General features: G+C 44.8%; 1 long non-coding RNA gene across 1 annotated transcript; it reads right to left on the bottom strand.

The window, feature by feature from the left end:
• Positions 1 to 208: 208 nt before the first annotated feature.
• On the bottom strand, positions 209 to 9,882 carry LOC141277511 (uncharacterized). The gene is made up of 4 exons (XR_012329007.1): positions 8,419 to 9,882; positions 2,762 to 2,823; positions 2,406 to 2,533; positions 209 to 1,051 (listed from the first exon to the last, which is right to left on the bottom strand). It is a non-coding gene; the product is annotated as an uncharacterized lncRNA (long non-coding RNA).
• Positions 9,883 to 10,303: the final 421 nt, after the last annotated feature.

The raw sequence follows: 10,303 nt of genomic DNA, 5'->3' as shown, positions 1-10,303 counted from the left end.
GGCATTATGAAACAAACTCAGGACCTTCTAGAACTTCCACTAACTGACGTCACAAAACCAGCCAACTGCCTTCCTTGGAGTTTACAAGAGGTTGAGAAGAAGGGGAAAGAGCATGATACAAACACACATACACACACAGATGTGTGCACATACCGACGTACATACGCATACACACACATACACACGCACGCGCGCGCACACACACACACACACACACTCACACACACAAGGTTCTCGCAGACTTAAAGGGCAGAACCAGAGTTCTAAGACGGTCATCCCACAGCACACCATTTCTCCTGGGATGCTTTTTTTTAATGAAAATTAAAAGGCCTCAGGCTCCCATTCCAGTTGATAGTGGGTAGGGAGCAAAAGCCATTAGGCAAAAATCTCATCAAGCCCAGAAGGGTCTTCAACTAGCCGTCCATTTCATTTCAAAGCACAGTTTACAACCCTCTAGTTGTTCTCTTTGGGCCCTGGGACTACGAAACGCTAAAGGACTTTAAATGGGTCTTGGGTTAGAATCTGAGAGCTCATAGTCCCTCTTTCTGACTTTGGTTTTCATGGATGACTTAATTAGCTAAGCCCACGTTGACTCTTCGGGTTTGGAAGAGCACAGCTGAGCTTTACCCCACACCCTACAGCCCAGCCTGCAGTCCCCAAGTGCCTGCCCCCTCCTCCCCTCAGCCTCGTCCCCTCCCGATGCCAGGACCGCAGGTGTGGTCCCCTCCCAGGTCCAGCTGCTCTGACTGCTCAGCTGCTGGCGGTGGGAACTGGGGTGTTGACAGCTGTCATTACCCAGAGCTCCTGCAGAGAGATAGGTGCCAGGGGTAGAGACCTACACAGTAGATACAATGTGTTTTAGCAAACCGATGTGGTGTCACAGGGAGAAGTCACAGAACAGGAGTCTCTGGCCAGAGGTGAATGAGGGGTTCCAGCAGCACCTTCAGAGCTCATCTGTCCCCCGCATGTGGGAGGTTTCCCACCTCTCAGCTCACTCCAACTTTTCATAAATCCCCTCCACTCCAGGCTGATCCTCACGAATCCTTTAGCTCTGGGAAAACAATAGGAAAAGACGCTGGTTATATCCTCAAATACCTCCGGGCCCAGCAGCTCAGGGGGGAAACGTCTGGCTTAAAATCAGGGACTGTGCACTTTCTTACTTCACTTTCTCTACCTTTTCAATGAGGACAGAGTCCACCCCACATCTCCTGCCTACACTTTTACTACCTCACAACCTTAGCTTTGGAGAAAAAGGATTTATTTATTTTTAAAGAAAGATATCTATGAATATGATAAATTGGAGGAATTGGGAAGTTTAAAAATTGAACAGTTTTGTTTCAAACAAAGTAACCAAGACCTAGACATTTTTATGCTGGCCCCTCAAGATAGCTTGGTGCCCATGATGTGTGGTGAGAAGTTATTGTTCCAGCAGCTGTGTGCCCTTGTATAGTTAATTTTTTAATTATCTATGTTGATAAGGACTAGAGATAGTCTGATGACCTGAATCCTGAATTTATTGCATTTGATTGGTGCTCTAACTTATTTCCAAAGCAAATAAATGTCATCCCATTTGCTCCTCTCATCAGTAATCTGAGGAGATCAAGAGACTAAACTGCTTGAACTACCATATGCCCCAGCAATCCCACTACTGGGCATATACCCTGAGAAAACCATAATTCAAAGAGTCAAGTACCAAAATGTTCATTGCAGCTCTATTTACAATAGCCAGGACATGGAAACAACCTTAGTGTCCATCATCGGATGAATGGATAAAGAAGATGTGGCACATATATACAATGGAATATTATTCAGCCATAAAAAGAAACGAAATTGAGCTATTTGTAATGAGGTGGATAGACCTAGAGTCTGTCATACAGAGTGAAGTAAGTCAGAAAGAGAAAGACAAATACCATATGCTAACACATATATATGGAATTTAAGGAAAAAAAATGTCATGAAGAACCTAGGGGTAAGACAGGAATAAAGACACAGACCTGCTAGAGAATGGACTTGAGGATATGGGGAGGGGGAAGGGTAAGCTGTGACAAAGCGAGAGAGTGGCATGGACATATATACACTACCAAACGTAAGGTAGATAGCTAGTGGGAAGCAGCCACATAGCACAGGGAGATGAGCTCGGTGCTTTGTGACCACCTAGAGGGGTGGGATAGGGAGTGTGGGAGGGAGGGAGACGCAAGAGGGAAGAGATATGGGAACATATGTATGTGTATAACTGATTCACTTTGTTATAAAGCAGAAACTAACACACCATTGTAAAGCAATTATACTCCAATAAAGATGTAAAAAAAAAAAAGAGACTAAACTGAAACCCAGATATGGTCTGTCTCACAGGAGTGGTGTGGACTCAGGTTTTCTGTTTATTCAATGTTTACAGTTTCACTGACCTCCCATGGAGATGCTCCAGGCCACTTTCCCAGCCACAAGGTCAAAGCCCATCTCCAGCCATTTACTGGAGCTGCTGAGTGACTTGAAGGTCGAAGCTTTTCCCCCCTGTGCTCTCTCTCAACGCCCCCTGTCAGATCGAAAGAGAGAGTCAATAGATGAGAGAAACAGGAACAAGAAGAAAACAGGGTCTCTCTGGAGGGTCTTCCCCTGGTTCCAAATATGCCCGTCCCTCCCAGCGCTCCCCTCGTCCACCGTGTCCAGCCCCAAATGATCAATTCTCAACGTATCAGGTTTTAAGAGGTAGGACAGAACACTGACTATCAGAGTAGTGGGTAGACAAGACCAGATAGTTTACCGATGTGGTAGTCACAGTTGGGAAATCAGAAATGCTGATCAACACACGATGCTTCTTCGTTCCTGGAATTTGAAGAGGAAAATTCAGAACACAAAGTGTTCCGCATGCAGAACCATGACATTGTAGGTCCTGGAAAGCAATGTGCATGTTGAGGGAGAAGGGTGGACACAGGAAAAGGAAGCAGAGCATCCATCCGAGGGCCTGTCGCATCTGCCTGCTGTCTGCCCCCCGCCTACCTCACATACTTGGGACCTGGCTGCATGGCGCCCTTGAAAGCATCTTTAGGAAGACAAGTAGTTAAATGTGGACCACGAAAGAAAGACACGTTTGCAGTTTATCCAAGGCATTTGCTTCTTTCTTCTTTGCTTTGCTCACAATATAACAGGCCTCTGTATTAGTTGGGAAATATACACAAACACAAAGTGTCCCAAAAGAGATGAAATTTGTGATAAGGGATATGGTGCATAAGGAATGAGGGTACGCCCAGCAATCCCACTTCTGGAGGTTTGTTCTACGACACAACCTGACAAGTATACAGATGTACCTTTACATTATTTATAACAGCAAAAAAACTGGAAAAAACCATGGATAAGACATGTTATATCTACAAAACAGAAATAGAGTTACAGATGTAGAAAACGAGCTTATGATTACCAGGAAGCGGGGGGTGGGGGGGGGGCGCCAGGAATACATTGGGAGATTGGGATTGACTTACACACTCCACTAAATATAAAATAGATAACTAATAGGGACTTCCGTGGCAGTCCAGTAGTTAAGACTTCACCTTCCAATGCAGGGGGTGTGGGTTCGATCCCCGGTCAGGGAGCTAAGACCCCGCATGCCTCGTGGCCAAAAACCCAAAACATAAAACAGAAGCAATATTGTAACAAATTCAATAAGGACTTTAAAAATGGTCCACATCGGGCTTCCCTGGTGGCGCAGTGGTTGAGAGTCCGCCTGCTGATGCAGGGGACACGGGTTCGTGCCCCGGTCCAGGAAGATCCCACATGCCGCGGAGCGGCTGGGCCCGTGAGCCATGGCCGCTGAGCCTGTGCGCCCGGAGCCTGTGCTCTGCAACGGGAAAGGCCACAACAGTGAGAGGCCCACGTACCGCAAAAAAAAAAAAAAAAAAAAAAGGTCCACATCAAAAAAAAAAATAGATAACTAATAAGGACCTACTGTATAGCCCAGGGAACTCTACTCAGTACTCTGTAATGGTCTATATGGGAAAAGAAACTAAAAAAGAGTGGATATATGTAAATGTATAACTGATTCACTTTGCTGTACAGCAGAAACTAACACAACATTGTAAAGCACTATACTCCAATAAAATTGTTTTTTTAATAAAGACATAAGTTAAATATATTGTGGTATATCCACAGAATGGAATACTGTGGAGCCATTTAAAAACAATAGTGTTAAAAAAATTTTTTTATTAAAAAAATAAAATAAATTTAAAAAATAAAAACAACAGTGTGAAAACAACGACCTTGCAAATTTACATGTTGACATAGTTAGATGTCTCCAACATGTAAGTTTAAAAAGTAATGGCATTTATAGTATGATTCTATGGTCAGGCTTAAAAAAAAAATAGGCACATATGTGTGTGGTTTAATTTTTTCAAAAAAATTTATTTATATATTATATTTATACTGAAAAGACTAGAAGAACACACACTGAAATGTTAATGGTAATTATGGGTGGCCGTGGAATTCTTCTTTATCTACAGAATGTCCTTATTGTCAACTTTTTATAATGAAACACATGCACACAGAAAACCAATTTTCATTTGTAGGAAAGCAAAACCTGGGCTTCTGTCCGATGAGTCAGTGGGAGCCCTGACATCTGTGCTCCAGAGCACACGTGTTGTGCAAACCAGCTCATGGGGTGACACGTGTCGGTCCTCCCTGTGTAGCATGCGGCTGCTTTCCGATGCCTGGGAGGAAGGAGGCTCCGAGCATTTTGCTACTGTCCCCAGCTGCTTTATGGGACAGACGTGAAGATTTGTGATTTTGGTCACTCCTCAGAGGAAAATAAAAACAGCAAATGAGTCAGAGACACTGCTACCCACAAGGAAAAATAAAATAAGCCCCCAACCTCAAATACACTCCTCTGAATTTAGATGCTGTATCATTTTCCCCTGGGGTCAAGTTCAAAGTGATGAAAGAGATTCTGAAGATAACCTCTGGTTTCAGAGGCACAAAGACCAGATAACACAAGGCTTTATTTGAGTTAAAAACAAACAGAAAAGGAGAAAATGTTGTCTTGTGACATTTTATGAGGACATTGCCTTCATTTTCTTTCTGTCCACCCCACGCAGGCTGGCTGGTGGGCTGTGGTAGTTTCTGTTGTTTCTCCAGACAAGGACTGGACAGGCAGATAAAACCTCTCCAAGGTGGTGAAGGACTGGGTAGTGACGGAGACACGGAAAAGAAAGATAAACAGGAACAAAACAGGAAGCAGACCCTAGTATCCAAGTTGGGTTGGGAGCATTTGTTTTATTCAGCTGAAGAGGCAGGGCTAGGCTCCAATTCTGAAAGCCCCGTGCATCTAAAGCCCACAACTTAATGAGAAAACGGGAAGTCGAGAGGCGACAGAAAATTGGTGTGTGTGTGTAAAATGATGAACTCCATTGGTGTATGGGGTGTAAAGGAGAGTTAAAGAATCATCTAGGATTCCTCACGGAAGGAGGGAAAGAAGGAAATCGAATTGCCCTCCAAATCCTCTGCAACAAATAAGATTCTCTTTCTGGAAGCAAGGCAAGGGATGAAGAATGCTCCAGGTAGGCTCAGGTCAGGCCCTGGAAAGGGCGGGATACCTGGCTGGTAGGGGGTGGATGTTCTGATGTCAGAGGTTTTAATGTGCTTCTGGACAGGACGACATGAAGGCCTTTACCTCTGTTAAGTCAGAGAGAGGGTGTGGGAGCCGCTCACCACTCCCAGTTTCATTTCCTGCTATTTCCCCTCCCTATGCCCATACACCACCTTAAGAAACACAGCTTCATCTCTAAATAACTGTCCTGGCCACAGGCCTTATCCAGCTAGCTGACATGATCTTATCAAAATTTTTTAAATCAGTTAAAAAAAAAAAGTTCTTGAACAAACTGCAACTAACAGTTTATGAAAGCCACACATTTCTACCACCAAATGCTACAGTCCTGGGAAGTATATTTTATTAGCCCCTATTTGGATGGGAGGAGCATGAAGCTCAGAGAAGTTGAGTAGCTTAACCAGGTCACACAGCTTAATAAGGGGTAGAGCTGAGTTGTGAATCCAAGACTTATTTACAGTGGATTCGCCACACGTTCTGACATCCTTGGTGGGGTGATAGTGAAGACTGCCAGTATACAGGTCATAATGATTAGAAAGGCTTCTGAAACCACCTCCTTGTAACCTAACCATAAAGTCACTTGGGTGGCCAAAATGGAACGGTGGAATCTGTTCTGTTGGGTCCTTCCCAGCAAATGGCACCAGCAGACACGTTTTGCCATATGAAGGCACAGGAGGTCATTTATTTTTCTGATTGTGAAATGAACATATGACACATTATTTCAATTTAGAAGCAGATTTTTTTTAAAGGTAAAGTAATAATTAAAAAGCATTTTAAAGCAGCACTTTATTTCATTTACTGAAAGCTTCTAATAATGTGTCTGGTTCTTAGCTGGGTTAACATTATTATGTAATCTACCCCACAAGGTTTGATGATCATTGATGTGCTGATGAGGGAACTGACCAGCTCAGAGAGGCCATCAGGTACCTTTTAGGAAGGGGCCCAGGGGTGATACCCCCAAATGCAAGCGCTAGATCAGACTCATGACCCATCCAAGAGCAGAAGGCGGACATTTTGTTTGTAGTATGATAAGGACGTTTCACAGGACACCAGGGCCAGGTTGCCGGGCAGCCCCAAAGGCAATAATCCCAAATGTTTCCAGCCACCCTCAATAACCTACTAGAGATCTAGCACTCATGATATACTTGATCTGTTGTGAAATACTTGGACCTTTTATCTTCAGCCACTGAGAGTGGGTTACAGACCCATAGCTGGTGCAGCGACCAGGATTCACAACTCAGCTCTACCCCTTATTAAGCTGCACCAACAGAATTCCCAAAGATGTCAAGGTAACTGACTCAGGTTCCAGGTTCTAGTCCGTTAACTTAAGCAGATGGTGAGGTTTTGTGAATTTCACAATGACCCCTCACCACTTGAGCCTCCACTGCCTGCTGTGTGCAAGCAGGGCTGGCCGCTGCCAAGGCCCGGCTTAGATGACCTGGGAGCCGGTGGTTCCGTGCTCACCCACCTCCTCCCAGCCCCAGTGCTGTCAGCCGGTCGGCTCCCGCGACCCCCTCATCATCTGAGTCACCCTCACTCAACATTCTGACTGTAGGAGGGGTTGGGCCAGACCATCCCCACTATTCAGTCCGGGGATCACTGGCTCCTTCCCCAGATCAGCCTTCTTTCCTGAAGGCTCTTGGACTTGTCTAAACCATGAGGTAGGAAACCTCATCAAATGCATTATTCCTGGGTAATGGCATCCTCTGAGGGTCTCAGGTCATGGGCGTCTGGAGTAACTTTGACGAAAAACTCTTGGGGAAATATCTTCAAGGAGAATTTCTTGGTCTACCTCTTTTGCTAAATTTCTCTTTGTCTGTTATTTTCTATAAGGGAACATTTCTAAAAGAAGAACATTTTCACTTTTTTTTAAACTTAAGTAATTCTCCCACTTCCCCATAAAGCCCACTCTTTGGTATCTCTGCTTTCTTTTTCTATCCTGTCAAGTTTCTCCCTTTTCAGTCTTTGGATACCTTAAGAGGAAAGGGTAAGGAAGGGGACTAACGTTTAGAAGCTCTTTGTGCTAGTTATTGTGTACACACACACACACACACACTCACACAATGTGCTTGTTTTATACACATTTATTTTATCGCCTTTAATCCTCACAGCAAACCCTTAGAGGGTATTATCATTGCCATTTTACAGAAGAGGAAGCTGAATCTTAGAGAGGTTAAGTGACTTGGGTTTGGTCACTGCCACGTTGCTTGTATGGTAATTTCTCTTGAAATACTTCAGTAGAAACAGTATGACATTTGGACAAGATCCCTGTAATGTGTACCATGCGGAGCCGTAGCTAAGTGTTCAGGGACAAAGCGGGAGCCAACCCTCCAGTGTGGTTAACAGATCAAGTGCCCTAATCAAGAATCAATACCTTCAGAGGTAGTTATTTAGCACTTACATTACAGCATGGGACTCTGCACTAAAGGTTTTATGAATGAGCATAAGGGATGCTCGAAAGATTTCTTCTGTTTTTTTTTTTTTTCTTTTTGGCAGTGCCGTGTGGCACGTGGGATCTTAGTTCCCTGACCAGGGATACAACCCATGCCCCCTGCAGTGGAAGCGGGGAGTCTTAACCACTGGACCACCAGGGAAGTCCCCTAGAAATATTTCTGTTGATGAGACGAACGGGTGATGTATTCTCAAATATGTCATGGGTTAGAAATATGACACAGCCTCCAGGGCCCTGGCATAAATGAGGTGTACAAAGTGGGCTCGTCCAGCAGTTTAATGACAGAATTTAGCCTGAGACTGACTTTCATTATCACTGGGAACACCTATGGGGAAAAGGACACCAGCCCACTTATCTATTCTCCCTAGAGTCTCACCTTCTTTCCAGGCGGGCCTTGCCATTTGCCCAATGGTCAGCCTGGCTTTGGTACATCAGCAACAGTCCCCCGATGGGGGAGGGGCAAAGCCAGAATCTGGGGCCAAGTCCATCTTCTCCAAAGCCCCCGGCCTCTAGAATGAAAGGACGAAGGTCAGTGAACAAAGAGAACCATTTGAGACCAACGGTTCTGTCAGTCAACAAGTAGGAAAAAACCCTTTTCATTGACTGAACGGTCTTTAATCTTCAGGATCTTCCATAAAGTGAATCCCTAGAAATCCCCCTTATGACGTAACTTCTTTAAAGGTCAGGCTGAATGGGTATGCCACTTTAAGCCCTGACAGGAAATAAAGGATGTTCACTTTAAGCGTACGTACTTCGGGCGCCTCATGTACAATTCAGCGCTGGGCCCATAAAAAAGGGGAGTGCGGTGGGAGGGAGAAACCACAGACACAAGTTTCTCAGTGTTCCTTTCCAAAAGGTCAACTTTATTTTAATTCTGGTGTCCCTGGGCCCAGCCAGGGAAACGTACCCTCCCCTTTCATGCGGTGTAAGACTCCAGGCTGCTGCTGTTTCCAGCAATCAGATTGTCCAGATCGTCAACAAATGCTTATTTTTAGCCCTGGAAGGATGAGAATTTCCTATCCTTCCACCATCCTCTGAAGGCAGTGGGGCCTTGTTTGTGAGTATTACCCACAAGGATATAAAGCAGAAAATCTTTCAGACTTTTTTTTCCCGTCTACACCGACAGTTGACTGAGAGCATTTCCGAACTGGACCCCGAAAAGGAAACATCGTGAGCAGGAAAATCGCCTCAATAAGAATGAACAGTAAGTTGTAGTCTTTAAAACATTCGTGTGAATCTTCAAAACACGGGAGGTTGCTGCAAGAGATCGCTGTGAAACTCTCCCTTCCGTGCATTTGGAGTGGTGAGACCGGTGGGGTCAAGCCCTTGAGCTTGTGATGCTAGAAGCATAGGTTTTGGAGCTGGAAAAGGGGGGTCTTAGAGATTGTCTAATCCAGCATTTTCGTTGTACAGGTGAGGAAACAGGCTTACCTGAGGTCCTATAAACAGCTAGATGCAGAACCAGAAGGATTCAGGAGTTTGGAACCCTAGGTCCTTTTCCCACTATGACTTCCTAGAAACTTTAGGGAATATATTTATCCCTGCTTTGGAACAAACCCACTGAAGTAAGGCCACCATTTCTATCCCTTGTAAAATCAACTTTCCATCCACAGCCAAGTGTTTGGTTTCCTGAAGAGGTGAACGGTCGAAGCCCACGGCTGGGGTAAAGGAAAATCTCTCCATCCTCTGGCTTTGCTTGATGCCTTTATGAATGTGTGAGCCTGAAACAGCAATGGAAAGTGAGAGGGGCAGGGCATCCTAGACATGGTGGGTCCCTGGGGATCTCCAGGTGAATTTCTCACTCTTAAACTGGTGGATTCCTGTGCTTAGGTCTACCAGGTACAAAAATGAAAGAACTAAAGTATGGGGCTTGGGGGCAAGAGCTAGAACCTAGTTTATTTTAACTTCACTCTGGAAACTCTTAACCTCCTCATTCTTATCTCCAGACCTTGCCTCTAGACCTTTCTCTCTATCTTACACTGTCCCTTCGTCCCCGTACCCTGGTGGGTGTGTCTTCCTAGGAAGCAAGTTTACTGTGGAAGACAGGATAGTCTAAAAGAAAGAGGGCCTAGTGATTTCAACACTCAACAGCGTGTTTACTTCTTTTCATTTATTCACCATATATATTCTGAACACCCACCCTGTGCCAGGAACTGAACTTAGCACTGAGGCTCCGGGATAAAAAAAACCCTACATTTTCCCTGCTGACATTCTATCTTATGCCCGGTTGAGCTGACCAGGTATGGGCCTTACTTCTCATC

Source organism: Tursiops truncatus, chromosome 21 (assembly GCF_011762595.2).
Source record: "Tursiops truncatus isolate mTurTru1 chromosome 21, mTurTru1.mat.Y, whole genome shotgun sequence".
NCBI classification, from domain to species: Eukaryota; Metazoa; Chordata; class Mammalia; order Artiodactyla; family Delphinidae; genus Tursiops; species Tursiops truncatus.
This window is presented reverse-complemented; position numbering and strand designations above follow the sequence as displayed.